The 6,636-nt window shown below is 43.1% G+C and overlaps 1 long non-coding RNA gene across 1 annotated transcript; it reads left to right on the top strand.

Moving 5' to 3' along the window:
- The first annotated feature begins 959 nt into the window (after positions 1-959).
- On the top strand, positions 960-1,837 carry LOC133306073 (uncharacterized). The gene is made up of 3 exons (XR_009750840.1): positions 960-1,037; positions 1,137-1,203; positions 1,635-1,837. It is a non-coding gene; the product is annotated as an uncharacterized LOC133306073 (long non-coding RNA).
- The last annotated feature ends 4,799 nt before the right edge of the window (positions 1,838-6,636 follow it).

Here is a 6,636-nt window from a genome sequence, read left to right as displayed (position 1 = left end):
GAACCTACTCATTTTTACAAGATTTATTATAATAGCCCATATTAACTAATTAGGAAATCAAGTGTAATTAATTAATTAAACATGTTTTAGTGAATGAAATTAAGTATGAGGCTTAATAAAATGAATCTGAGTCGCTTTGGAGTTAAAAAGTGTACTCAGTGAAAATTAAGGGGTATAAATGGGTACTGTCAAAAGTACCCAAAATATAAAAATAAAAATAGTAATATTCCTAGAATAACGTTCCAGACTTTTGGGTAAAGTTTGGTAATTATTGGAGTTAAATAGATAGACGAACCAACACCCGCTTAGAGCCACTTAACCTAAGTTAAGTGACTTAAGTCACCAAATGCCCCCATTTTTCCCAGAAGCCCGTCGAGAAACAGAAAAGAAGGAGAAGAGAAGAGAGGGAGAAGAGAGGGAAGAAGAAAAGGGAAAGAGAGAGAGAGAGATCAAACCTTGATGGTTTTGGATGATTCAAAAGCCTAAATCGCTTAGAATCTCGCCCTCTTTCATAATCCAAGCTTTGTTTTGAGTGGGGAACATTGTGGAGAGGGATATTGGCTCTCAAAAATTCGGCCATTGGTGAGATTTTGGAGTTTTGGTGGCTTCTACCTCCATGGGAGCTTGAGGAACACTTCCATCATTGTTGTGCAACCATTGGTGGTAAGATTTAAGCCCTTGAACCTCATGATTCCTTGAAATTTGCATGGGTTAGGGTTTGTGAATAGTAAATTGGGATTTTTATGAAATGTAGTTGAATTAGCTATGTTCTAGGAAGAATGGAGCTTAGAGCATGTTATGGAAAATGCTAGGAATGTCATTTAATCGGTGGAAATGAGCCTAGATAATCATTTGATAATTGTTCATAATATTGGAAAATTCATGCTTGGATTGGTTAGTATTCTAGCATGTTGAACAATTAGTGAGTTGAATGATCGATTGGGTCCTTGTGATGTCTAGGATTGAGACATTTGGACCAACCGTGAGTGATCAACCATTGGAGCAAGCTATGGAGCTTGAATAGCTCATTGGAATTGGTAAGCTCATACTTGGGTTGTGCTTTGAATTGAGTAATTGATGGTTGATTGTGAAATACTCTTGGATGCAATGTGTTGATTGCATTACACCATGTGTAGGTGTATGTTTGTAAAAGTTGATTGCTGAAACTGTTGGTGAAGAACAAAGGTTGACTGAAGCATTGAGGTAAGCCTTCGGACCTTGGGTGTAATTCCCTTGACTGTTCTACCAAGCCCTGAAAGGGTGGAGGTTGTGATTGTGTATATAAATGCAATAAAATAGTGTAATGCTTTGTTATACGTATGTGTATGCATTTGGTGTGGCATAGGATGGTGTTTCCCTATGTTGGTATGTGGCATGACGATGCGTAAATCATACTTGGTAGTTAGCTGGCCAGTAGGACTATTTGCATCTGAGTTTCCTTAGGACAGCTTGAGAGCTCGAGGGATTTCTCCTGGAGATGTATTGCACTTTGCATAGATATGTATTTACTGCATTATTATTGTTATTGCTATTACACTGATATGGAACTGTGGGGTGGAGAGATGCTCCAAGGACCCCTGGTTTACTGGATATATTCGTATATCTCACCCCGTGTTGTGGGGACCCCCTTTCAGGTAAGGATGCTGCAGGAGCCTCTGGTGGCAAGTGGCCATATCTGGATTATGCATGAGATGTGGCATTCCTTTTGAGTTTATGCATGCCTTTTGTAGTTGACATGTATAGGAGTTTATTTTGAAAGCCCTTGGTCATTTGTATGCCTTGATTCATTGAATGAACTTAGCCTATGCTCATGCCTTTGGTTACACCTTTTGTTGATGGGAGCCAAGGGAATGATCATAGTGTTTTGTAAGCTAAGTTCTATGATTTGTAAAGGATATGTAATGTAAATGATGCCTACTTGAAATTTCATATATGCATGCTTGTTATGTATTGAGTTGTTGAATTGGTTGGGCTGAAAGTCAATTAGGTACCCTTTTGTTTAAACTGGTAAACGATGAGAAAACAAAGGTCATGCTGCCCAAATTCTAGCTAAATCTCATGAGGAGAGGTTGGATGAGGCTAGGATTTAGTTTTGGGGCATGAACAATTGGGATATGTAATGGGGATGCATTTTCCCCTAGGCTTGGACTTGAGAAATGTGGGAATTGGAATTCCCTGGCAGCGTGCTTAAGCGCCCAGGAGCGCGCCCAAGCGCCCTGCTGCCCCTGCGAGTGCCAATGCATTCTGCCTCCTCGCGCTGGAGCGCCCAAGTGGGGGCTTAAGCGCCCAGGATTGCGCGCTGGAGCGCCCTGGCGTGCGCTTAAGCGCCCCTTGCTGCAGAAAGTGGGGTGGCTTACTGTCCCCTCGTGTTTTAGCGCCCAGGGTGGGGCTTAAGCGCCCAGGGTTGCGCGCTTGGGCGCCCTGGTCCGCGCTTAAGCGCCCTTCGCCACCAAAGGAGGAGATGCTTCTGTCTCTGCGCGCTAAAACGTCCCAGTGGGAGCTTGAGCGCCCAGGCCAGCGCGCCTGAGCGCCCTGTTGCGCGCTTAAGCGCCCATCCACACTGGAAACGCTGATGCTTACTGCCTCCGTGCGCTTAAGCGCCCAGATGGAGGCTTTAGCGCCCGATAGCGCGCGCTTGAGCGCCCGGTAGCGCGCTGAAGCGCGCTGGGCCTGTGACCAACACTCTCTTGTGTTGCTTCAAATTGTCCTAACTTGGACTACAGTGCTCCGATTTGAGCACGGTTTGAAGCCACGGGTAGCTAACGAGGAAACCTACAATATAGTAGAAGTATTGAACTAAACAAGAAGTAAATTAATGGTTTAAAAATGGGAAATGAACATGATGTTAAGCTTAATTTATCTGTTTCCGCAAGGTAATACGGTTATGATCACGAAATTGGGTATTATAAGTTCGGTACGTTTTAAAATGAAAAATTTGACCGGATTTTAATTGAACCCAGGTGATTGTAACTGCGCTTAATATCATAATGCGATGTTAACAAACCGGTTCTAGAACGGGGTGTTACATTTATCATATTTTTATTTTATTTTTCACAGCACCTTTCCGGTACGTGCTTTTTCATAGCGAATATCAGTTCTGGAACCAGTTCTCATTATTTTGACTTGAAACTTGTTTTACTAGTCCTATATAATATTCTAGGAATATTCATGCACTTATTATAATTTTTCGGGATACTTCATCGGTACACATTTATACCGAGTAGCAGAACCGGTATCTGCACTTTTCGTCAGAAAAACGACTTTCAGCATTATTACTCACTTACCATAATTATTTAAGCCTCATAATAATTATTAGGGTCAATTATGGAATTATTTCCTAATTTCACAAAATTAATTAGTTAACTTCCTTAGTTAACGGTGTGAGTTCTTACAAACACGACCCAAAATGAGTCTTCCCACACCCCGAGCATCTGGGAGCGGGAGGTCTCGCTGCACTCCCCTGAGCAGAAGTCCTCTTAAACTGATTTGGTGCTTGTCGAGCCGCCATCTGATTTCCCTTGCCTTTGCTCCCAAACTTCCTGTCCCCCCAGGAAGTGGAACTACTAGTTCCTTCGTCTCAGCGATCTTGGCCCTCTTGGCCTTACTCAAGTTGTAGAAGTCCTCGATGTCCCGAAACTGCTACACCAGTGTCCCGAAGTCTCTCAAAGCAGAACCAGCGAGGTAACCAGTAATATCCTCATTAAGTCCCCTGCGGAACTTAGCTGCCAAGAAGATCGGAGTAGGCCTCTCCATCCGAAAGTGAGCGAACTTAACCAGCTCATTGAACTTGGCCAGGTACTTGTCAACAGACGACGAGCCTTGCACCAACCTGTCGAACTCCCCATGCTTCATTTCCTGAGCATCATAAGGGAATTACCGACCCAGAAAGCAATCCTCGAAGAACGACCACGTTATAACATGACCCTGCATCTCGAAAGCATGAGAGGTGTTCATCCACCACTCATGGGCATCGCCCTCCAGCATATATGTAGCAAACATCAGTTTCTGTGTATCTGTACACTGCATGACTCGGAAGACCTTATCCAGTGCCTGTAGCCATCTAGCCGCAGCAATAGGATCGTAAGATCCATCAAAGGTAGGTGGCTTATGCTTGCGAAAAGCATTAAGCCGATGATCAATCGCATCTCTATCTTCAGTAGGCTCCACAAAGGGTTCCATCACCCCGGTCAAGTGACCAGTGCCCTCAATCTGGCTCTGGCTCTGGCTCTTGTCCTGCAGACTAGGTGAAGGCGGCAGCAGCGGTGGCGGCGGAGGTGGTGGCGGTGGGATCTGACCAACAGCAGGACCAGCTCTCATCTCTTCCAACATGACCTTCATCATGGTCATGTTCGCCAGCCGGTTCGCCTCAAGAGCATCCTCCGTGGATTTCTGGTTCACTTCACGAGCGGCGTCCATCATTGCCACGTTGGCCAATCTCACGGCCTCCTGCATCTCAGCTAATGCAGTCAAGATCGGGTCGGGTTGACCCTCAGCAGTCTTGCGTGTTCTCCTGGGTATTACCATGACTCTGCACAGTTACACAATTTATGAGTTGATCAGGCCCACGCAATGTGATCATATATGCATTATCATAATAACACTCAACGGAGCAAACACACAAGACAAAACACAACCAAGCATCCTAGTTATTGCAATACATACAGGATTTTCCCAAGAAAGTGCTCTGATACCATAAAATGTAACACCCCGTATATATCCGGTTTGTTATCATATCATCGTATTAAGCCACGCTTAATTTAAAAATGCGGAATATCTTTTTCTTTTCAATTATAATGTCATTATCATTAGCTAAGTTGAATTACTTAATTCATTTCATAAAACATCGCCTGTATGTAAATTGAAAAAGACAGCTAACTGAAATACCTCATAACATAGATGTGAGTATCTAAGTCACGGATCTACAACACGTAGTCCAGACAATATCCTGATACATTATTAATTACAACTAGAAACAACTAAGCATAGAGTCAAGTCAAAGTGGCATGGACAATCCCCATGCTCACCAGATAAGGCAACAAAGCCCCACAGCAGTCTCAACAATAACATCATGAAGCTAAAAGCATAAAAGGCAACAGTCAATATCCATAAGTAGCATAACGACATATAATCAGCTAAGCTCCGGCCTCCTGCCGCTTGAGGGATCAACCCCCGCATTACCTGAACCTGAAATATGTGCCCCAAACGTGGGGTAAGATCTCTAAAAAGAAATCTCAGTAAGACAAGGGGTCCTCAAGGATCTTCCACCCCAAGCTCATTTACACGTGCAATATAAGTTCAAAAGCATTTAACAGTATAAGTTCCAAAACTATGCAGTGCAACATATATTCATGCCATCCGTGTTTTAACTATTCTACTGGCCAGAGAAATGCAGGACGTACGTCTACAACCCCACAATAAGTACAAGGAACACCGCTTGCACCTCACCCACAACCTCACCTTCTTGTATGTTTCCACATACTCAGGCTTACCGTATAGGTGGAACACCACATGCATATCATAAAGGCACTCGCATATAACAGCTCAATAACATTTATCAAAACAATACTTGAAAACAACATCATGCATATAAACCATCCCCCCATGGGACATGGTGGAACCAACAATGGCTAAACCGAGGACACGAAAGCTTACCTTGCAAGCTAACTATCCAATGCCAAGAGTCCACACTAGCTCAAGCCAAAACACAGCAGAATCACAATCTGTTTTGAACCAACAATATATCAATAATCATACTTAACAAGCATAGATCACAAAGACAATGCCTTTCCTTTACATTTTACGTCTTTGGGCTTCTCACAAAGTCACAAGCCTTTAATCACTTAGATTCTGACTTATATTAATCATTACAGAAGTTCAACTTCATCAACATAGGGTCCACGAACCCATAACTTAGTTATGTATGAACAATACCTTCACTGTTCACGAAAACCCAGAATATCCGGATATATGTTGGGGGCATATCCGGATATAAATATCCGGATATCTCTCTGCCAATATCCGGATATCAATATCCGGATATCCATATCCTGATATTTCGCGACAGAATGCAGTTCTGCATTTCGCGAGATATCCTTCCCAAAGGTGGTTCATTTCATGCATACAGAAGCTCAAACATGCGATTTAAGGTGTGTTTAACATTACCCAACCTTAAGTTATGATCTTTAGCTTGTTACATGCATCAAGGTTTCATTTTTAACCCTAAAACTCATGATCAAAGGTGATGAAGCTTACCCAAGCTCAAAACTCAGAAAAGGTTGCTCTTGGAGCTCACTAAAACACTTCAAAGATTCTGACTTTGAAGGAAAACGAAAATGGCACACCACAATGGTTCTTTCTTCACAAAGGTGGCTTCTTGAAGCTCAAACCACTCAAAGAATGGCTCTCACACCACAAAACCAAAGAGGTCAGCCCCAACACCCACTCACACAGACCCACCAACTCAGAAATTGAGTGTTTCCTCACTCATCATGCAAGCTCTCACATACACAAGGTATTTGGTGAAGAAACAAGGACCAAAGGTTCTCTCTTTGGCTCACAAGAAGGGAAGGAATAAGGTGGCAAGGTGGCTGATGAAGAGCACTCAGAAAACTTCACGTAGGCAGCCTCAAATGACCT

Source organism: Gastrolobium bilobum, unplaced genomic scaffold (genome assembly GCF_033153095.1).
Source record: "Gastrolobium bilobum isolate Gb01-03AN ecotype WA unplaced genomic scaffold, APGP_CSIRO_Gbil_v1 utg2037, whole genome shotgun sequence".
In the NCBI taxonomy this organism is placed as follows: domain Eukaryota; kingdom Viridiplantae; phylum Streptophyta; class Magnoliopsida; order Fabales; family Fabaceae; genus Gastrolobium; species Gastrolobium bilobum.
Note: the sequence above shows the minus strand (reverse complement) of the source record. Positions and strands in the feature narration are given on the sequence as shown.